The sequence below is a fragment of the Pongo pygmaeus genome, chromosome X, assembly GCF_028885625.2.
Source record: "Pongo pygmaeus isolate AG05252 chromosome X, NHGRI_mPonPyg2-v2.0_pri, whole genome shotgun sequence".
Classification (NCBI taxonomy): domain Eukaryota; kingdom Metazoa; phylum Chordata; class Mammalia; order Primates; family Hominidae; genus Pongo; species Pongo pygmaeus.
Window position 1 is genome coordinate 160,657,741 of NC_072396.2, and position 24,685 is coordinate 160,682,425.

Genomic DNA, 24,685 nt, shown 5'->3' on the forward strand with positions numbered 1-24,685 from the left:
TGAGATGTGTCTGTTCATGTCCTTCGCCCACTTTTTGATGGGGTTGTTTGTTTTTTTCTTGTAAATTTGTTTGAGTTCATTGTAGATTCTGGACAGAGCCCTTTGTCAGATGAGTAGGTTGTGAAAATTTTCTCCCATTTTGTAGGTTGCCTGTTCACTCTGATGGTAGTTTCTTTTGCTGTGCAGAAGCTCTTTAGTTTAATTAGATCCCATTTGTCAATTTTGGCTTTTGTTGCCATTGCTTTTGGTGTTTTAGACATGAAGTCCTTTCCCGTGCCTATGTCCTGAATGGTAATGCCTAGGTTTTCTTCTAGGGTTTTTATGGTTTTAGTTCTAACGTTTAAGTCTTTAATCCATCTTGAATTAATTTTTGTATAAGGTGTAAGGAAGGGATCCAGTTTCAGCTTTCTACATATGGCTAGACAGTTTTCCCACATATGGCTAGCCAGTTTTCCCAGCACCATTTATTAAATAGGAAATCCTTTCCCCATTTCTTGTTTTTCTCGGGTTTGTCAAAGATCAGATAGTTGTAGATATGCGGCGTTATTTCTGAGGGCTCTTTTCTGTTCCATTGATCTATATCTCTGTTTTGGTTACTGTAGCCTTGTAGTATAGTTTGAAGTCAGGTAGCGTGATGCCTCCAGCTTTGTTCTTTTGGCTTAGGATTGACTTGGAGATGCGGGCTCTTTTTTGGTTCCATATGAACTTTAAAGTAGTTTTTTTCCAATTCTGTGAAGAAAGTCATTGGTAGCTTGATGGGGATGGCATTGAATCTATAAATTACCTTGGGCAGTATGGCCATTTTCATGATATTGATTCTTCCTACCCATGAGCATGGAATGTTCTTCCATTTGTTTGTATCCTCTTTTATTTCATTGAGCAGTGGTTTGTAGTTCTCCTTGAAGAGGTCCTTCATGTCCCTTGTAAGTTGGATTCCTAGGTATCTTATTCTCTTTGTTTCTGTCATTTAAGGGTGCATCAGAGACCCTGTTGCAATGTTAAATTATATCACTATTGAGGAGCCCATAAGGCTGGGGCCAGTACAAGGATCAGCATGAAGTACAGCTATTGAGAGCTACTGACAGCTTCTTAGAGGTGTGGCTGAAAGCAGCTAGCAAGAATAAGAGACAAAATCTTGTGTTGAGGGAAGTCACCCGTGAGGGCAGCAGCTAGATATTGAGGCTTGGGAGACCTTATTGTTCTAAGATACCTCGCCTTGTCTTCCAAATAAAAATCATCCTTGACGTGCAGAAAGACTACTGATTTCTCAATAGATTTATAATGGAACAGATATAATGATGTGACCTGGAGCAATTTCTTTAACCTCATACAGAATCAAATTCCCCATCTGAACATAAAAGTATTTACCTCATAGGTTTATTGTGAAGCTTAAGATAAAATATGTAATTTACCTTGCATAATGCTTGGCATATAGTAAGCACCAAATATACATTAGTTATTAATATTGTTATTTTCATGAGCAAACTTAGTAGGGATAAAAGCTCAGAAACACTGGGTAGGAGCTTGAGCTAGCCATAGAGACCTTGAATTGTAACCTGGCCTTCAGATTCCTCATCAGAAGGGTGCGACCAGGAATAAGAGCGTTACACTTGGCACAAGTCCAAACTGCATGACTGCACAAACACTGTAACTGCTCTGTATTCAGACACATTTAAAAGGATTTTTCCAGCATAAATTTCTGAATGTGCTGCTTGTTTTGTAATTCAATCTAGGGCAGCAGCAGCAGTGCTATCATTATTTACATTTCTAGCTTTTGGTCTTAGATCCAAAATATTTGCAGCAGTATGAATTGGCTCATAAGAAAATTCTTCTCTTTTCTTCAAAAAAGTTTCATGTTACTTTCTTTTATACCTGTAAGCAAGTAAATATTAATAATCTTTTACATTGATTTGTTTCTGAGACATTTGGTCAGAAATAATTTGCAGAAATAAATTGATTCAGACACTGTAGCTAATTTAACATTAATTTTTTCCTATTTCTTTGATTTTTAGAAATTCCTCCAGTAGAGGAGAACCTCATCAGCAACATATTAACTTTCTAATATTGTTAATACAATTTTTCCATTTTAATGAACAAAAGGCAATAAAGACCTAGTAAACAATTAGAAAATCATCTTGCCCTCAATTAAATTTTCTATTCTCCAAGATTTAGATGTTCAACAGTAACCTAAATAGCTGTTAACCCTCTATTTATGAGTGTAAAGGGGAGAAAACATTTTTGTTTATGTATATGTCAAGTCTTAAGATTGTTTCAATAGTGACCAGTTCCTTTTCAGTCTCCTTTACCGTGGTTGTGTTTGAGTCTTAAGTTCTTGGACATTAATAACTGCACATTGGGTACTCAAATTCTGGAAGGACTAACCTGGCTGATCTATAATGGACAACTGTGCATGACCCCAATAAATGAACTCCTGCGTAATCTGCAACTAGTCTAGACCACAAGCAATAAATAGTTGTTGAAGGATGAATGATGGAATGGTCAGGACTTTTCTGTGTAAGAAGGCTACTGAGAGTGTTCACTCCACACATAAGGTTTCCAGGTACTATATGTTTCTATTTCTGTCTGTATTTCCATTTACTCTTTCTTTAAATCTTTTATTGTCTCCTCTTGGCTCCAAACTGTGGATCTGGGACCACATACGACTCCAAGTAAATTTTCAGCCCTCAAATGACCTCAGTATTACATCCTTCCTGAAGTATCGCAGAATTTTTCTCTAAATTAAAGGAGAATCACAGGACGTCACACTTAATGACTGCTGATTCAAAATTAATTTTCCTTCCTTTGATGCCTAAATCTACTTCAGCACATAATTATAGAATTCTGCTTTGGAAGGGGCCCTAAAGCTTAATCTAATTTTCAACTAATTGCAGGATTCATTATTAGAGAACCAATGATAGTTTGTAAATCAGTCTTTGAGCATTTACCTAATAAAACTATTCCATCAGTAGTTAGAAACTATTCTATTAGTAGTTAGCTCTTAAAATGAGCTAAGACCCACCTCCTTAAAACTTCCTTTGAGCAAAGGCTCATGGCCTCACATAAGAAAAGATTTTCCTATTTTCATTTGAAATATCATATTATTAAATTATCTCTAAATGGCAAATATAGCATATTTTAACAGGAAGTATTCCTAGTGGTTCTATCTCCATTAATCCATCCTCCAAAATATTGCCCACTCTTTTAAGCTACCAGCCCTGATGCAGTATCCCAAATATCAGTGCCAAAACCAGAAGTGCATTCTCCTATTACATTAATAATAATTTTACAGTATGGTGGCTGGAAATGCACTTTCAGTTCACTGGCTATAGCTATTGAACTATGCGGAAATGACTGCCTGGAAGGCAGCCAGGTCCCTTGGCTTAAAGGCCAACTCTGAGGAAGACAAAGGTAATACAAGAAGGGAAACTATGCCACCTGACCAAAAACATTATTGAGACACTCTAGAGCAGTGCTTCTCAACTCTTTGTGGTGAAGGAAATTTTTTTTTAAATTTCCAATTGGCCATGGACTTTTGTAAAATACAAAATGATGCACTTGGATAAAGCAGAAATGTGAAATGCTCTAAAAATGTCTAAATACTTACCATTTGTATACTTGATCAGTATAATTATATACTTATACGATTATATACTTATACTTATCTCATAAGGGACTGGTAACAAACAGTTTTGGAACTGGTGTGTGGAACACATGCTGAATAGCACTGCTCCAGAGAGGGAGAAAGGATGAGAATTACATTTGCCATCCTATTATTTTAGTATGGTTCAAGTGACATGCTAGAAAGGAACTATTCCTGCTGCTGGTAAGTACCAGAGATGTGTGTATGTTAAATATAAGATTGGTGGCCCTGCTTAACAAGATAGTAAACACTTGGCTATAAAGATAGTATTGATGAAAACAATTGCCATTTATAAACCATGTTTAAAGTAGTTTAATAATGAAATCTTGGCTAATCGTATGAATATGGGGAAAAGTATGTTTGCCCAGAAGTAGGTTGTATCAAAAAGCATTTTCTCACAGTTATGTAATTACCAAGAATAGAGTTTAGGGAGTGACTCTACCAAGCAGGCAAAAGAGAGGACTTCCAAAAGAGTAATTTTGTCAGCAGAAACCTGGAATAACCCCAAGGTCAGAGGTAGTAAGGAGGGAAAGGGACTTGACAATAGGATGATAGGTGGTATATTTCATTAAAGGAGTGAGGAATAGTTACATGAATTCTTGCTCTATAAATGATGTTTGCTCCAGGACGAAGACTTCTAAAGGAAGAATTCTGACACTGAAGGCTATCATATTGGGAATCCGAGCCAAAGAACAGGGCAATACCTCATGGAATGTCTGACTGCTACATGGAATCAGAAGACAAGCTAACAATCCACCATGAAGGGGAAATACTGGCTTTTCTCTCTTCCCATGTACAATAAACAAGAGATAGGGCAATCAGATTCTGCACTAATTGCCAAGGGAACAAGGGTTTTTCACATGTACAGAAAATATGAATTCCAGCTAAAAACATTTTTTAATCTAGGTCTTCATATGTAAATATAAACAGGCAACCGAGAATCATCAAATTGAGTGAAAACCAAAAACATTAGATCCACCAGACTCAACCAACACAATAACTAATGATTAAAGAAATAGTATATGGAGAAAACAGAAGTGAACTATAAATATGGATAAATAGGATTTAGAGAAAGATTTTTCACACTCAATCACACAATGCCCAATACATCATTAAATACCTTGGATCCATAAAATAAAAATAAGCTTTTACAAAAAAGGAAGTAATCAGAGCTCTTAGCTATAAGCAATATAATTCACTTGGGCTTTTCTAAAACTAAACAAATATCTAATGAGTGGTAACTATGTGTTGGTTATTCTTTTAGGCACTGGGGATACAGCAGTGAGTAAAACAGACATTCCCCATCCTTAAAGAGCTTGTATTCCAGTCAGAGGCTAGAGATTATAAGGAAATAAACATATAATTCAGGTAGTGATGGCAGAGTAAGGGAGACAGAAAGTGACAGGGGTGTGTGTAAGTGTGTCTGTGTATGCATGTATGTATTATAGATAGAGTGGTAAGAGAAGGCCTCTCTGATAAAGTAACATTTGAGCTAGGAATCAAAGGAAGTGATGAGGTGAATCAAGAGCAAGAGAAAAATATTCTGAGCAAAAGGAACACAAAATAAAAAAGATTTGAGGTGGAAGTATCTGGGGGTTTTGACTAATAGCAAGGACACCAGTTTGGCTTCAGTGGGCTGTGTGAGAAAGAGTGATAGAAATTGAGGTGAGGGCAATAAGAATAGGCCAAATTATATAGGACCTTGTAGACTATTGTATTTTGGCTTTCACTATGAGATATATGAAAAGCCATTGTAGAATTATGAGGAAAAGACCGATAATTTGACTTACACTTTAACAGTATAACTCTAGTAGTTATATAGATAATAGGCTAGAGGTTGCAAGGGTAAAAGCAGGGACATCAGTTAGCAGGCTATTACAATGATATATGAATTTGATGATTGTGGCTTGGATCAGGGTATTAGCAGTGGGGACAGGGATATATGGTCAGACTCTGGATATATTTTTTAAAAATATGGACAGTATTTCCTGATGGATTGAGTTTGGGGTATGAGAGAAGGACAGAATGACTCCAAGATTTTTGCCTGGGGAACTAGAATAACTAAGGTACTGTTTATTATAATGGAGAAAATTACAGGAGAATCAGTTAATTTTTGTTGGAGAATGAAGAGCTGAAGTTTTGGACATGTTAACTAGGAGATGTGTTTTAAACATTCAATTGGAGATTTTGAATACCCAGTGGGATACATTATTCTGGAGTTCAGAGGAGGGATCGAGTCTATTAATTTGAGAGTTCTCTCTATATAGAAGGCATTTTAAGTCATGAGACTGCATGAGATCAGCTAATGAATGAATGTAGATAAAGGATAGAAGAGGACCAAGGATTGAGTCTTACATTACTTCAGTATTTTGCAGTTGGGAATTAAAATATCATCAAAATACATATACACCATAGAATACTACACAGTCATAAAAAAGAGTGAAATCATGTCCTTTGCAGCAACATGGATGCAGCTAGAAGCCATTATCCCAAGCGAACTAATGCAGGAACAGAAAACCAAATATCACACGTTCTCACTTACAAGTGGGAGCAAAACATTGGGTACACATGAACATAAAGATGGCAACAATAGGCACTGGAGACTAGTGCGGGGGGAAGGGAAGAGTGTAAGGGTTGAAAAACTAACTGTTGGGTACTATGCTCACTACCTGGGTGACGGGATCAATTGTACCCCAAACCTCAGCATCACACAATACACTCATCTAACAAACCCGCACACATACCCTCTGAACCTAAAAGTTGAAATCATTTAAAAAAATGAATTAAAAAATATCACCAGAGGACATTGAGATGAAATAAATAGTGAGATAGGAGAAGTATAAAGAGGCTACCTGAAAGCCAAGTAAAGAAAGTGTTTCAGGAAGGAGAGAATAATCAACCATGTAAATGATACCAACAGGTTAAGTAAGATGAAGACTGATAATTAACCTTTGAATTTAGCAGTATGGAGATCATTGGTAATGTCAGCAAGGGTAGCTTGTAAAACAATGTCATCAGTTAAGAGTGAGAATGAAGTACTAGATTTTGGAGGTTTAAGGAGAGAGTAGATGGTATAAAATAGACAGCTAGTGGGTTATAAAAATGTCATAGCATTGCCAAGCAGCTCGAAAAGCCCACTTGAGGTTAATGGTCATGAATTTAAAGAGCCTAATATTAAATGAATACCAAACCAGTTAACATGGAAACAGAAAAGGTGGAAAGTTGGATTTAGGCATGTTTGGATTTTTTCAGAGGTGACTGTGATGAATTGAAAGAAGGGAAAAGAAGTTAATGGTATATGCTTGGAAGTGTAATTGTAATGAACCATGAAATCTAAAGTCAGGTAAGAAGAGAAGTGAGAACATGTGTAGAGTGAATGGCAGTAAAAAGTAGTAGGGGTCAATGAATTTGAGGTCCCACCAGGTTCAAGAAGATGTTGGAATTGGGGCATTAGAAGGAGTGAGCAGAAAAGACAGGAAAAGATGGCTTGAAAAGGGGATGCTGAAATTGAGATTGTGTAAGTAGTATAGCTGTTTATTAAAGGAAGGCTGGAAAACCAAGCTTGAGGTTCAGCTTCCAGAAATAATGTCCAGGACTATTGCCACAGCACTGCCCTGATAAGAAAAACTGTTGCTCCTACAATTAGATGCCAAGAAATTGACTTTACTGCAACAGCTACCGCTGCCAGCACTGATGCCACTACTTTATTAAGAACTTGACCTTGCAATCTCTGCCATCCCCCAAAGTCAAGTCCCTTTGCTAATACCTATTCCAACAATGGAAACCATACAGTTCTACCTTCTGCATGGCTTCAATTCTGAATCAAAGTCTCATGTCAGGGCATCTTACTGGTAGAACATAAGTCATATTCCTACATTGTAGTTTCAACACAGAAGTTTGAGTTTTGACTTCTACATTTAAGAGGTAAATATTATAATGTAAGAATTTTTTCCAAATATAGAAAGGCTATACATGAAATGTTGGTCAGACACAAATATGACAAATGTTTACTATATAGATTTTTAAAATTAAAAATACAATTGCCAAAATATTTTCCCCTTACTAAAGGGGTGACTAGTGGTATATACACAACTGAAAACAGAATTACTTAGTTGAAGATTGGACATAGTGATTCTGCCAGGATGCAATATAAAAAAAGGAAATTATATGAAAAAAAGTAAGAGACATATAGACATTTATGAGAATCCCAATATCTATTTAATGAGAGTTGGAAAGAAAAGGAAAGCAAGGGAAGGGAAATAAAAAAAATAAAATAAAATAAAGGAAAGGAAAAGGAAAGGAGGGGATGAAGAAATCAAATAATGGACTAAAATTTCCTTAAATTGAAAAAGGACTTAAGTGTTCAGATTGAAAGAGCCCACCGAGTCTCAAGTAGCAACAATGGGAAGAATGACATATGTCTAGACAGATTCTGGTAAAAATTTTAAACTATAAAGTCAAAGTGAATATCCTCTTCCAGGCACCTTGGTGTAGCACATAAGCCACAAATCCCTATGGGGTAGCTCTACTGGATCGCTAACTCACTCCTTCACCAAAATTAACTCAAATGGATCAAAGAGCTATCAAAAAATATGAAATCATCAAAAGATAAGAAATACTAAAAAAAAAAAGCACAAAGAGATAAGGCACAAAACCTAGATGCTATAATTCCATAATGGAAAACATGATCGATGAGTTTGACTGCATAACAATTTAAAACATTTGCAAAGCATGGAGTATTATAAGTTAATTAAAAAGACCAATGGCAAAGTGATAAAAAAGTAATGTTTATGCTAGGGGTTTAATGTCTTGATATATATATATATTACTATTGATATTTAAATGTATCTATTAAGTTCTTACAGATCCATAATAAGAAAAAATAGAAAAAATGGACAAAGAACAAGAAAATACAGTTCTCAAAATGAGACATATAAATAGCCAATATTTATATTTAAAAGTATTGAATCTCACTCAAATTTTTCAAAACTGAAGATATCATTTTTTACTTCTCAGATAGAAAAAGGTTGAGAAATTTGATAATATACTTGGTTGGCAAGAGTGTGAGAAAATGAGCATTCTCCTAAACTCCTTACCAGTAAGCTTTTTGGAGGGCAATTTGGCAATATTAATCAACATTTCAAAACATGTATTTGTCCCAGCATTTTCTCTTTAGAAATTTGTGCTATAGATATATTAGCACAAATATCCAAAATACATGTAAAAGATATTTATTGCAGCATTTTTGTAATACCAAAAGTCTGAAAACAATCCAAATATTTATTAGTTAGAGACTAGTACTTCTGGCAAAGAGAAGAGTCAAATATAACAGGAGTCTGTTTGCATGAGGACTAAACAGTCTCCCAAATGTATTTTTTAAAAAACAGCTTTATTGAAACATAATTCACATGCAATAAGTCACCCATGTAATGTGCACAATTTAATAGTTTTTAGTATATTCTCAACGTTGTGCAACTATCACCACTATCTAATACCATAATGTTTTCTTTTTTTTTCTTTTTTTTATTATTATTATTATTATTATACTTTAGGCTCTATGGTACATGTGCGCAACGTGCAGGTAAGTTACATATGTATACATGTGCCATGCTGGTGCGCTGCACCCACCAACTCGTCATCTAGCATTAGGTATATCTCCCAATGCTATCCCTCCCCCCTCCCCCCACCCCACAACAGTCCCCGAAGTGTGATGTTCCCCTTCCTGTGTCCACGTGTTCTCATTGTTCAATTCCCACCTATGAGTGAGAATATGCAGTGTTTGGTTTTTTGTTCTTGCGATAGTTTACTGAGAATGATGATTTCCAATTTCATCCATGTCCCTACAAAGGACATGAACTCATCCTTTTTTATGGCTGCATAGTATTCCATGGTGTATATGTGCCACATTTTCTTAATCCAGTCTATCATTGTTGGACATTTGGGTCTAATACCATAATGTTTTCATCAACCGAAAAAGAAACCCTGTACCCATTAGAAGTCACTCACAATTTCTCCTTTCCCTCAGTCCCTGAAACCACAAATTGACTTTTCTTTATGGATTTGCATTTTCTGGACATTTCACATGAAGTGAATATTATAATATATGACCTTTTGTGTCTGGCTTCTTTCATTTATTGTGATGTTTTCAAGGTTCATTCATGTTGTAGGATGTATCAGTGCTTCGTCCTTTTGTGTCTAGAAAATATTCCATTGTATGGATAGGTCACGTTTTGTTTAGCCAGTCCTGCTGAACAATCTTTCAACAGTTATTCTGAATAATCCTATTGAACATTCATGTACATGTTTTTGTATAGACACATGTTTTCAACTTTTTTGGTTATATATCTAGGAATGGAATTACTAGATCATATGATAACTTCATGTTTAACATTTCAAGAAAATTCCAAACTGTCTTCCAAAGTGGCTGCACCACTCACAAAGTGCTGTGAGATTTACAATCTCACCAGCAGTGTATGAAGCTTCCAATTTCTTCACATCCTCACTACCACGTGTGATTGTCTGTTGTTTTGATTTTGGCCATTCTAGTGGGTATTAAGTTGTATCTAATTTTGTTTCTGCTTTGCATTCCCCTAATGACTGATGTTATTGAGCATGTTTTCATGCACATATTGCCCATTTGTGTGTCTTTGAAGAGATGTCTATTCAAATCCTTTGCCCATTTTTCTATTTGTTTCTTTGTTTTAGTTGTTGAGTTGAAGATCTTTATTGTGGATACAAGTTCCTTATCAGATATATGACTGGTAAACATTTTCTCCTATTCTGTGGGTTGCATTTTCACATTATTGATTATATTTTTGGCAGGAAAAAAAGGTTTTGATTTTGAAGAAACGTAATTTATCTATTTCTTCTTTTGTCACTTGTGCTTTTCTTGTTGCGTCTAGGAATATTATGCCTAATCCAAGGTCTCAAATATTTACTCCTATGTTTTATTCTAAGAGTTTTGTAGTTTTGGCTCATACATTTATGTCTATGATTTTGAGTTAATTTTTTATACAGCATATGATTTGAAGTAGGAGTCCAACTTCATTCTTTTGCATGTGGCTATTCAGTTGTTCCAGCACCGTTTGTTGACGAGATTATTCTTTCTCCATTAAATTGTGCTGACTCCCTTGTAGAAAATCAATTGATCATAAATGTAAGGTTTTATTTCTGGACTCTCAATTATATTACATTTGACTATATATATATTCTTATTCCAGTACTATACCATCTTGATTACTGTAGTATTGTAGTAAGCTTTGAAGTCAGAAAGATTTAATACTTTTATTTTGTTCTTCCTTTTCAAGATTGTTTTGACTATTCTGTACCCCTTGCATTTCCATATGAATTTTAGGGTTCATTCATGAATTTTTGCAAAAAAAAATCTGGCTGGGACTTTGATAGGGATTATGTTTTCTGTAGATCACTTTGGAGAGTATTTCCATCTTAACAATATTAAATCTTTCAATCTATGAATATGGAGTGTCTTTCCATTTATATAGGTCTGCTTTAACTTCTTACAACAATGTTCTGTAGTTTTCAGTGTATGTCTTGTATTTTTTTGTTAAATGTATTCCTATTTTATTCTTTTAGGTGCTATTGTAAATGGAGTTGTTTTCTTAATTGCATTTTCACGTGGTTTATTGCTAGTATATAGATATACAACTTACTTTTGTATATTGATTAATCTTGTATATTGCCATGTAGCTGAACTTTTATGTGTGTGTGTGTGTGTGTGTGTGTGTGTGCGTGTGTATTTTAAATAGAGAATTTGCTGTGGATGTTTGTTACAAATATATATATATAATTGCAAAAATAATTTTGTGTGCATACACACGCGCGCGCGCGCACACACACACACACACACACACACACACACACACACACACACCCTGCAGGCTGTTGGGTAACAGCAGTGGAAAAAATAAGTCATTTGTATTGTTGAGTAGTAATCCATTGTATGGATGTAACCACTCTACCATTTGCCCCTATAACAGTGCAGAATTTGCAATATATCTACAAAAATTGTAAAAATTGTTTGAGTCCTGGTGAAGTCACATAGTCTGACTGGAGAGTAATGAGATTACTAGTGCCTAAATCTCAGAATTCTAATTCAAAACTTGCAGTAAAAAGTGAAAGTGAACACATCCCAGTTTAATCTTTTACCCCGATGTCTTTAAATTTCTTCACATTTTACTTTATTAAAAGCAAAAGTTAATCTTCTTTATCAGCTCAGAGCTATTTTAGATGCTTCCCAATCTTCAGTCTTCCTTCCCCTGTAACTACTCCCTCTTTATTTAGAAGGCATAGAATAGACATTAACCCTAATGTAGAGAAGTAGTGTGGCATGGGAGTTGAGGGTATGGGCTCTGGAGTTAAACTGCTTGGGTTCAAATCTCATTTATGCTATATATTTGCTGTTTTGCCTAAAAATACCTTTACCTCTCTTGGCCTCAGTTGCCCCATTCTAAAATGTGGGTTATTTTAGCACCTTCCTTAGAGGATTTTTGTGAGATTATGTATATAAAATACCTGAAACAATACACTGTAAATGCTCAATAAATGCAAGGATGTCATTAATATTACATGTCAACCAGTTGGCATATAAGGAGATCTGTCTCCAGCCTGGGAAGATTTTAAAATAAGCAAACAAAGTATCTTATTTTTAGCCTTTGGGCATCTGCATTTTCTTGGCTTGTTGGAGAGAGTGTTCCTAAGGGATTCCCTTTTTAAAAGTTGGGGGCATGAAGAAGAAAGTGCCAGAGGGAGATAGTGAAAGACTCCAAGAAAGCAGAGAAGACAAATAGAAAAGAGAAGAAAGTTAGAAGGGGGAGAAACCAAAGAGGCCAGGGAGAGGAAAGTAGGTGGCTGGGGAGAGAAAGCATAACAAGAATAAAGTTCATGAAGGTAGGATGGTTGGGGGAGACCTTGTAATATAGAGCTAAGAGCTTTATTGAAGTTTAACAGAAAAGAAACCCTTGTTTGAAAGGAAGAGATTGGCTATATTTAGTACTGGGTGGGATGTCAGTTGTGAAAATAAACTGCTCCCAGAACTGAAAGCAATCCTCTGCACTGTTGTCACCTGCAGCATGCTGGCCTCCCTTATAGAGGAGAGTGGAACATGGTCATATCAGCTACCTCAGAGTTTCTGACATTCACAAGGACTTGCCCCACTTTGTCTCCTTGTCCCATTCCTAAGTTTTAAAACTTCTGATTAATGAGAAAATAAGTTATACAGCTGAGAAAAGTGAAGTATACGTTGGTGTGTATGTGGAGCAGGGAAGTATCCTGCTAAGTTAATACCAGAATCTAAACACCATGTGGCCAGGTGCTTAATGCAATATTCACCACATCCATGGTACACATCTGGCATAGCACTGTAGACACAGGGACCTAGTCAGAAGTATGACAGGCCGTATATAAAGATTTATTTGAAACATCCGATAGGTGTCATAGAGGTAAGTTCTCTATGGAGATGTCATGCTTGTGTGACTTAGGGAACTCACATAGGGCATGCAGATATGCTCAGGTTAGGATACATTAGGAAAAGACAGAGAATTCATGATTTGAACCATCAAAAACAGAATGCATGTGGCGGAGGATGGAAATGAGGAGAAAGTTTTCCTTTTCCAATAGGAATAAATATAATTGTGTTCATAGGTACAATGCCATCTACTGCTCCTTTACAAGACACGGAGACTTACAGGTACATTTAGATACACACACACACAAATACAAACAACATATGTTGTGTTGGGAAAATGTAGGTGACGCCTTTCACTGAATGAGGAAAAAAAACTAGAAAATGGGTATTTTGATGGAACAAAATATAACTAGAATTCTAACTTCTAACTTTAATTCATCACTTCCACTATTACCACTCTCTCATCTAGACAGCTGCGATAGCTCCCTAATTGTTTTCCTGCTTCCAACATAAACCCTTCTTCTGAATATATACTCTACAGGGCAGCCAGAGAGATCTTTTTAAAATCATAAGTCATATTCTATCATTCCTCTGCACAAAACCCTACAATATCTTCTCAGCCCACCCTGAGTAAAATGCAAAATATTTAACATGGTCTGCAAGACTCCACGTGATGTAACCCTCTGCTACCTCTCTGGTTTCATTTGCTACTAATCTTCCCTCACCCTTCCCACTCTAGGCATAGGCGTGCTGATCTCTTTGCTCCTCCTAGAACACATCAAGTACATTCTGGCCTCAGGGATTTGCACTTACTGTTTCTTCTCTGTGGGAGAAGCCTTCCCCATATAGCTGGATGGCTTGCTCCCTCACTTTGAGACTCACCTCAAATGTCACTTAGTGAGGGAGACTTTCCATAACCATCATATATAAAATAGCAATTATCCTCACCCTTTGTCATGTTTGATGGAGAAAGGAAGATAACGAGTACAGCTGTCTGATAGGTAGTTGGATATGTGGGTCTAGAGTTCAGCTAGAGGTCCGAGCCAGAGATGTAGATTTGGTATTTTCCATCACCCCAGGCAAGGAGAATAATGCTTGTAATGGTCTGGAGGTGAGAGAAAGCATGATACATCCAAGGATCATTTGGGACTTTTTGAAAATGCAGCTTCTCTGGGTCTCACTCAAGATCTCTGAATAAAAAAATCTCTGGAGGCAAGGTTTAGGAGTATGTAGCTTGATAAAGTTCCATATATAATTCTGATGTGCAGCCCTGCCTGAGAATCACACTCTAAAAAGAAACACGCACCTCCACCGAATTTACTAGTAATCTCCAAATTGCCAAATCCAGTAGATACTTTATGTATCTCATATGACCACTCTGTTGGAATTAATAGTTAATCATTCTTAACTTCAAATATTCTACTTCCTCGGCTTCCAGGTACCACACACATGATTCTCCTGCCAGCTTTCTTCCTATTCCTTCTCAGTATATTTTATGGGCTTTGTTCCTGCGAACTCCTTAAATATAGGTGCTCTCCAAGGTTTCAACCTCTACCTTTCTATCACTGTAACATTTTACACACTCTCGCTGGCTAGGGTGATCCATTCACATGGCTTAAATATGTACCCTACTGATGTCCATGTTTCTATTCCTGATCCAGATCCTCTTCTAAGCTCAGAACCCATGTATAATATTGCCTATATTACCATCTAGACATTACCTGGGCACCTGAAACCCAATGTACCCAAAGCTTTCTTATATTTCCTCCATATCTCAGTAAATGGAACTACTAACATCCCATATAAGTCATTAAATATGTGCAGGTTTGTCGCATTGGTATATTGCGTGATGCTGAGGTTTGGGGTATGATTGATCCTATCACCTAGGTAGTGAGCGTAGTGCCCAATATGTAGTTTTTCAGCTCTTGTCCTCCTATCTGCCTCCTCTCTTTTGGAGTCCCTAGTGTCTGTTGTTCCCATCTTTCTGTCCACCAAATGTTTATCTCCCGCTTATAAGTGAGAACATGAGGTATATGGTTCTGTGTTACTGATTTAATTTGCTCAGGATAATGGCTTCCAGCTGCATCCATGTTGCTGCCAAAAAAACCCAAAAAAACAAAAAAAAAACAGATTTTGTTCTTTTTCATAGCTGCATAGTATTCCATGGTGTATATGTGCCTTATTTTCTTTATCCAGTCTACCACTGATGAGCACCTAGGTTGATTCCATGTCTTTGCTATTGTGAATAGTACTGTGATGAACAGGCACATGCATGTGTCTTTTTGGTAGAACAATTTATTTTCCTTTGGTTATATACCCAGTAGTGGGATTGCTGGGTCGAATGGTAGTTCTATTTTAAGCTTTTTGAGAAATCTCCAAACTGCTTTCCACAGTAGTTGAACTAATTTACATTCTCAACAACAGTGCATAAGTGTTCCCTTTTCTTTGCAGCCTTGCCAGCACCTATTTTTTTTTTTTTTTTTTTTTTTTTACTTTTTAATAGTAGCCATTCTGACTGGTGTGAGATGGTATCTCATTGTGGTTTTGATTTGCATTTTTCTGATTAGTGATATGGAGCATTTTTTCATGTTTGTTGGCTATATGATTCTTCTTTATCCTTTTGCTCTCTAACTGTTCCACATGGTAACACAGTCCTTTTCACTCTCCCTTTCCTCTACCTCAGCAATTTCATCCATTTTCAAAACTCCAATCATCTCTTTCATGTTAACAAGCCTTAAAATTCCTCAAGTTCCTCTCCTGTCTTATCACTCAAATTCTAGTACCATATCTCTAACTTTGTACCAAATATTCCTACTTGAAAACATCTCATCTTTACCTCAAATTCAACACTTCTGAAGAATAACTCAAAGATCTCATTATCTTCCCTATTTATGGTATAGTGAAAAGAATACTAGACCAAGTGTCAGGAGACTTGGATTCTACTCCTGGCTCTGCCACTAACTTGGTATTTCCTGGTTTTTCTCAACAAGAGTTTATCTTATGAAAATCACAGTAAACAGTACCTTGAAGGGGTCATATATGAATCTTCAAGGAGCTAATTCTAGTTCGAAAGATAAGACATATACATAAGTTACTACGGTACAAATTAAAAAGTGATAAATACCATAAGAGAAGTATAACTACATTGTCATGAGAGTTCAGAGGTATTTCTGGATGATGAGACAATGAATTATATTGTAGAGAAAATAATATTTGATGTAGTCTTTGGACTATTTGGAGGAAGAAACAATAATACCTGATTCATTTATGAATGGGGGCTAACAGAGAGAAAGGTTAAATAGATGATAAAGTTTCAAACTTGTGTAACTAAAGCATTTGTGATGTCATCTCAAATAAAAGAGAAATCAGGATGAGCAGGTAGCTTGTGGTTTTGAATACAATTTTATAATTGAGGTTGGTCTCACACCAGTCCAAATGGCTATTATTAAGAAGTCAAAAATCAACAGATGTTGGCAAGGCTGCAGATAGAAGAGTATGCTTATACACTGTTAGTGGGAATATAAATATAAGTTAGTTCAACCACTGTAGAAAGCAGTTTGGAGGTTTCTCAAAAAAAACTTAAAACAGAACCACCATTCAACCCAGCAATCCTATTATTGGGTATATATCCAGAGGAAAATAAATCATTCTACCAGAAAGACACATGCACTCATATGTTCTTTGCAGCACTATTCACAATGGCAAAGACATGGAATCAATCAACCTGGGTGCCCATCAGCAGTGGATTGGATAAAGAAAATATGGTACACCATGGAATATTATGCAGCCACAAAAAAAGAACAAAATCATGTTCTTTGCTGCAACACGGATGCAGCTGGAGGCCATTTTCCTAAGTGAAATAATACAGGAACAACAAAAAAAAAACCCTCATGTTCTCACTTATAAGTGGGAGCTTAACACTGGGTACTTATGGACATAAAGATGGTAACAACAGACACTGGGGACTGCTAGAGGAGGGAGGGAGGGAGGGAAAGGATAAAGACTTGAAAAACTAATTGGGTAGCCTGCTTACTACCTGGGTGACAGGATTAATCATACCCCAACCAAAGTTCTTTACAACTCTAATATCATATATTTATTCCTTTAAACTGACCTACCCCTTCCAACTTCTCAGTATGCAATGGTATCATTGCCATTACCATATTCAACTGAAAACATCTCATCCTTACTTCCCATTCTCACTGTCAATTCCCTAACCAGGCCCTTATCATTTTCTGTTTAGATTACTCCAAAATACTCCAATTTGGCTGACCTGACTCTAGTATCTCCCTACTCCTATATATCAAGCCCAATGTATCTTTCTTAAATGTGGCTTATTTTCATATTTTATTCTTTTGTTCTAAAATTTATTTCTAATTCCCAGAGCATTAAGTCTAAATTGCCTGTCATTCGAGTTATTCTCCAACACTATATATTCCAATCCTCTCTTCAATATACCTCTTACATAAGACAGTTTGAATGTTTCACTCTTCGCAGACTCCATGCACATTGCTACCAATCCAGCTTTCCACATGTACCCTTCATGTGAATTATATATGGTTATTCATTTTCTGCCCAGATCTCAATTCCTCTTTGAATCCTTACCTATCTAATTTATTTCAACATTTGTAACTCCTTCATCACTTTCACCCATGCCCTAGTCTCTTTTTCAGTATGCTCTGTTAGATATACTCTCCCTTCTTTCAATATGTTTTTGAGTTAACTGTCATATCAGAAATGATCTGAACAACCAGTTACTACAAAGCGTGGAAAATGTATTTTATTCATTACAAAATCATAACTCAGAGATTTCTAAAACAGACTTAGTAAAGAAGCTATTTCCAAGGCAGAGTGACTTTTCTGGTGTCCTTCAAGGTTACTTATTTATTGAAAATCAATGGCTTTCAGAAATAGATGTGTTGATCTGTGCTGAGACAATATATCCAAATTCAACTGGAATTGAATTAATGTCAGCAAGGTGCCTTAAAAAGAGAAAGAAGGCATTGGATTGGGAAACAGGAGACCTGTGTTCACTACTAGGCCCAATGCTGCCACTTACTAGCTGTATGATCTTGGACAACTCAATGAATCTGTCAAAATATGTTTTCTGAAGAGTACACCATTAACTAAGGAGCTAAGAAAACAAATTTTCTGAAGTGCACTGCTACAAGAATCTAACAAGTTTGTAAAAGAAGTTGTCTGGCAATACATAGTGAGTTTTGTAATGTCTCAACATCAAATTTCTGTATATAATTGTACTATAGTGATAGCCTATTAAAAATCATGGAACTTCGAATTGTCTTTTAGAAACAAAACAGCTTAAAGAACAAATAAAGATATTCATGTAGATTTCCAAAAATTGGTTATCCATTCATTCAATAAGTATTAATTTAGTGATCAGTATGGTAGGCCTTGGGGATGTGGCAGTGAAGACAAATATAATAAATATTATATCTGCTCTCAAAGAGATCACTGTCTAAATTGGGAGACAGACAATTATAATAAAGGGTGATAAATTCTGCAATGATGGTAAGCACAAAGAGGGCCTCTGGAGCACAAAGAAGAGGACAAATCTGTTCTAAACTGGTCTTTTGAAGAGAGAGGTGATTAGGCAAGGCTTTTCCTGCAATAAGTGACTGCTAGGCCTATAGAATATTCAGGAATATTATCTTAGTCTTATTGGGCTACTGTAACAAAATACCTTTGACTAGATAACTTATAAACAACAGAAATGTATTTCTTACAGTTGTAAAGGCTGGGAAGTCCAAGATTAAGGTGTTACTGGTGTCTGGGGGAGTCTGACTTCCTCATAGACAGCACCTTCTCGCTGTGTCCTCACATGATGGAAGTGTCAAGGCAGGTCTTCGGGGCCTCTTTTATAAGAGAACTAATCCCATTCATGAGGGCTCCACGTACATTATTTAATCACCTCCCAAAGGCCCCACCTCCTAATATTATCATATTGGTGGATGCGTTTCAACACAGCAATTTTGGAGAGACACAAATATTCAGACCATAGCATTTACCAAATAATTTTTAAAAGTTAGAACAAAAATCCCTGAAGGGATTTGCAGATGGTTGGATGCTGTGGTATAGTGGTTAAAAGTACAAGCTCTGGAGTGAGTCAGCCTGAGTTAAAATCCTAGATCTGCAAATTACCAACTGTGTAACCTTGGACAAGTTACTTAAGGTCTTTGGACCTTGGTTTCTCATTTTAAAAATCAGTATAATTCATTAATATACCTCATAGGTTTGTTGTGAGAATTAAATAGGTTAAAGCATGTGAAATTCATAGAACAGCACCTGGCAAAGAGTAAACATGTCACCCTGCTCACTTGAATGTCAATTCCAGGAGCGCAGGAAATCTAGCTGTTGAATTACTAGCCTTTAGTGAGTGGTCCATAGCAGGCATGGTTGAATGAATAAATGATCATCAATTTAACTTTTTTTGTCATGGGTATCATCCTAAGAGGTAAGAAGGTTGAATAATCACAATTGTTTTCATTGTTGCCTTAATATAGGCCCACAGAGTAAAGGAGGGAAAGGAATTAGGCAACCCAGCTATTCAACTTTAAAGCTAGACTTTAAAAAATAAAAGGGCTTCAAATTGAAATCATCTCTTACCTCTCCTATGGGTTACATTAGAGCAAGAACGATTTCTTAGTATTCATAGCTACTATTCATGGGGTGCTTGCTATATGCCAGAGAGATGAACTGAATTGCCTAAAGTGAGGTAGCTCCCAGGATGAGGAGCAAAAATTTGAACCGTGATCTATTTGACCTGAATCTAGTTAGTACAGTGCTTGACACATAGTTAATGTGCAATAAATATTTGTTGAATAAGTGGGTGAAAAAATATATCAGCAAGTATATTTTCTTCTGTAGATGAACCTACAGTTTAGCTTTAAGGGTTTTCATGATCTTGATAAGCTCAAACCAATGTTAAGAGTAAAGAAAACGTGTGAACCACAAAAGAGAATTTACATAGGAAAATCTCTTGACTAGAAATTCCAAATGGGAAAAGAGAGCTGGATTTGTTTAGAAATTACACACACGCACATACACAGGCATGCACGCATGCACACACACACATATACATACATACATGTCATCACAACTGTTTGCAGCACCTTAAACACATACATACACACAGGAGCATGCAGACCCACACAACCGTACTTTTTTTAATCTCATGATTTCTTTTGTCTTCTTAACACATCTGAGAGAGGGTAAATGACAGAGTGTCAGAGGTAGAAAGGACGTTAGCAATTACCTAATCAGATCCCCTCATGTTAATGTAAAAATTGACACTCTAGAGGGGAAGTAAATTGCTAAGGTCACACAAGGAGTCAGAATAAGATTAAGAATCTCAGTTTCCTGACTCACAGTTTGTTTTACTCTGAACTGTCACCATTTACCATCTCAATTTTATAGATGAGGTAACCAAAGCATCCTAAGAATGTTGATGGCCAAGCTCCTGACACTTGTCCATTGAAATAGGACTTGAAATCAGATCTCCTTTATTTTAAATATAAAGCTTGCTGTCATCCAAGTGCTTCTGTCTGGATGCCCAGAAGAAAGATCCTTTCCTATTGAATTAAATAGTGGAGTGAGGGTAATTTACAGAAAGCTTTGTCCTTGGCTTTAAGAGAAAATGTCCAAGGCTGCTTTATTTTCAGTCCCAGGGAGGCTCCATGAAGGCAGGAATCCTGTCTGTCTTCCTTATTGAATCCACAACACCTAGCACAAAGGAAGGCACTTAATAAATATTTGTTGTTGAATGCATGCCATGCTAAAGGGAAAGTAGGTTGGGTAATGGTTTCCCAGTGGCAATGGATGGACAATCATTAGGGCTGAAAAAGTGGGAACACATGAGGAAAAGAGGTGGGAGGAACCCTTAAACAAAGGAGAAGCTCTTTCTCTTCATCTTATTGAAGCTGCAATCACTCGGCACAGGCTGAGTAGATTGGTAGAAATGTGATTGGCAAAGACATTTAAATGAGACCTCCTTAAAATTGTTACTCTCCACCCCACCCCCACGTTCCTTTAAATTTTGTTTCAGTCATTACCCAGGGACCGGATACAGAGATTCCTATGGGGAGTTTTAATGGGTCGATTCAATTTCATCTGGATGACGCCACTTAGGCAAGCATTAAGAGCTACAGCTCCGGGAAAGCAAACGACACGGCGGGGGGAGGGGGGAGAGAAAGAAATTATAACAAGGAGCAATAAATCCCTTCTTTCCCATCCTCCCCTATAACCCATTCACAAGACCTCCAGAAATCATCTACATTCACAAAACAGCTAAGCTGAACACACTGCAACCTCATTCCCTGCCCCCACTGCAGATTATATACCAACACACCCTGAGCCATATAAATAATCACACACTGGCGGTATCTATTGCTCCGTTGAGATACCCTGTGTCTACAACTGCAGTTTCTGCTGCTTCGGTTCATCTGTCAGATTGGAGGAGAGGGAGGCCAAGGTGGAGGCGGAGGCGGAGGCAAAAGAGAAGGAGGGGGAGGAGGTAAAGGAGGAAGAAGGGGAGGAGGGAAAGGGGAGGGCAAGAGGAGGGGAAGGAAAATACTGGAGGAGGAGGGGGAAAAGAAACAGGAGGAGGAGGAGAAGGGGGAGGAGAAAGAGGCGGAGGAGGAGGAGAAAGAGGAGGAGGAGGAGAAAGAGGAGGAGGTGAACAACTTACCCTGCTGAGCTTTCTTTGGGAAATACGTCCATCAAGATTTAGATCTGCCTGTAAAATCTATACAAAGTATATGCCACTACAGGTTTGACTCGCCCCCTCCCCCATTTTTTTTGTTTTGTTTTGTTTTGTTTTGTTTTGTGTTTTCTCTGCTGTGTCAAAGAACAAGACAGAACTATCTCTGTTTCTGGCTCCACTGCCTGCCAGTGAAGGAGTTTTCATTCAGACTTTCCGAAGAGAGGTGGAGAAACCTGAAGACTGAGAAGAGATCCTTTGAGCCAGATGGGGCATTAGTTCTTCTGCTTTTCTCAGCATGGATAAACCCTTTCCTCAAGGTAAGCCATAGAAATTAGCTCTTTAAAAACCCAGAATTCTTTCTATGCAATGCACAGATTGCCATTCATTCCAGCCATCCTGTGCTGTCTCTGTGTGTGCGTGTGTGCGCGCGCGCAAGCGCATGGATAAAATAAAATGAAAACCCTTTAAATTATATTTAAATAAATCAGCTCTTGCAGAAAACTATCCACATTGGAAATGTGTAAATCCAAATAGAACTTCCAAATAATATTTTTGTAGGAGAATGTCAATTTAATTTCTAGCCTGTTAACCTTTAAATGCATTTTGGTACTTGCCTAAACCCCTCAAAACGCAGCCTAACCACCCAAGCTGAGAACAGAGAAAGAGCCCGTGCTAAGGCCAGTCTGGCTGCCCAGCGGGCATCCTGTCAGCATGGGGCTAGCCTGCTATTGGCTCACAAGTCTGGGCTGTGCATCGTTCAGATTTCATCACATCACCTTGCCCTGGGTAGACATGGCGCAAGCTGACACGGCATAACCCCCCACTTACATCGAGTCAGAGCAGTGATTTAGAAATCTCTGGATCCGTGCCTGGGTACGTGTGCACATGTCTCTGTGTGGCATATGGAAATTTTGTCAAAAGTGAGAACCTGTGAGCATGTCTAGTTAGCCAATAGGCATTTGATAGGACCTAGGGCAATGGTTTACTGCACACTCACTTCCATGAAGCTAATTATAATTATCATTCTTCACCTCTTCATTCTGCAAACCAAGTTGGATGAACAGAAAACAGACCTTGAACTCTTAAGCAGAAAATCTATTTTGAAATGGAAACTATTGTTGCTTTTCTGGGAATATTAAAACCTCACTGTATCATGATGTGTTATCACATGAATTTGGATATACCAGGTGTTAAATCATGTTCCCAAAGAGTCGGCTGCATTCATAAATACAAATAAGGCACAGGCTAGCCGTTTATCCACAGTGAAATATTGGTCTTGCTCTCCTTGCCTCTAAACAAACATATACAAAGACATTACTATAACATTCTATATATTTGTCTCTTTGTGTTCTGTTTTTAGGTCTCTCTAGCTGTGAAACAGTCTAGATAGTGATCTGAGTGACTTAGATTTGAAGATATTTATTAAGAGTTGAGGAGTTGAGTAGTGAGGAAGTAAAGAACCTAAAGGAAAGGAGACTAATTCTTCCTTAAAGACTTTTGAAACAGAGAAATGCAACCAACAAACCCAACATAAAATTTAGAGCATCTGGACAAGAAAGGCCTTTGAAAACCCTCCTTTTATTTTGCAAATGAAGAAACTGAGGACCAGAACGGAGGTCATTTGCCTACAGCCACACAGCAAAGTAGAGCTAGCATTAGGACTAGAACTTAAATTTCTTGTGTCATATAAAAGGATTTGAGTTTTAAAAAAAAATTCCTGCTTCTTAGGTGAACAACCAGCTGCTTCTTAGAATTTTCCTCAGGATTAGAAGTATGTGAATTCATTTGGTATTACAACTTTTCCCTGTATCATTCATCACTAAAAGACCTATATCTTTTAAAATTCAAGGTCTTAAAACTGCAAGACTCCCTGGTTTGAAATAAACTGCTATGAGTCTTAATGAAACCATTAAAGTAATGAATAGGACTAGGGTAGCAAAGTGACAAGTTAAGAGTTAAATGTGGTGAGAACCTGGCAGCTCCAACAAGATGTATGCGGTAGGAGGGAGGCCCAGTCAGTGGCAGAGAGGTTAGTAATGTAAACTATATACAACTTGGTATTTGTAAGGGGGGAGTGCTTTGATAGAGATGCAAATGCTTTTTGCACAGAGAGGGATTTTTAGAGAGCAGACTTTGGAACAGTAGAACTAAGAAAACATATAAAGCCAAAGCAGAAATTCCCCCTATGTTTGCTTTCAGTTATTCTGAGAAGGAGTGTATATAACAGCAGAGCATAGAAAAAAGCAACACACCTAAGAGCCGTTACACAGTAGGGTACAAAACAGCATTGAACCCATGAGAGTGGGAGAAAACAAGAGCCAGGGTCTCCTCTTCCCCACTCTTCTTTGAAATCAACATTGAGTCATACTGTATCAGAAAGGATTTACCACAGAAATCAGAACTGTCTTACGGTGTTAGCATAGAAGGGCTTTAGATAGGAAAGTTTTCAACTTTATTCTCAACATGGCAGATTTTAGGTTCCAGGGAGAAAATACATTTTCTTTCATTAACAAACATTAGCATTTCTTGAGTGGGCTTAGCTTTCTAGTCCCTAAATTGGCATAAGAAAAGAAATTTTTTTCAGGTTGAACATGGTAAATTCAGGGCTACAGAAAAACTGTTTAGAAAGCTATGAGCACCTGGCCAGAGAGACTGTGATGGGAGTGGGTTTACAATGCATCATTCATTACTGCAGGGGCACTACGTGACAAAAATCACTAGATCTCATCAATGTACAGCCAAGACCTGTAATCACCTTTGCTCTTATTTAATAATATGTGATGTGTACATTCTCTCTCTCTCTCTCTCTCATTTGATAGACTATGGAATTGGCCAACTGCACAGTTTCTTAACTGTTGCTGCTCACAATGAATGGCTCTTTAGTGGGTGGATTTCTGAATCA

The 24,685-nt window shown here is 37.2% G+C and overlaps 1 protein-coding gene across 1 annotated transcript in view; it reads left to right on the forward strand.

The window, feature by feature from the left end:
* Positions 1-24,685, forward strand: part of SPRY3 (sprouty RTK signaling antagonist 3) — a 160,809-nt gene that overhangs the window by 124,417 nt on the left and 11,707 nt on the right. The window contains exon 2 of the mRNA XM_054471742.2: positions 21,929-22,100. The gene's annotated coding sequence lies outside the window, so the exon portion shown is untranslated. The remainder of the gene's footprint in view (positions 1-21,928; positions 22,101-24,685) is intronic.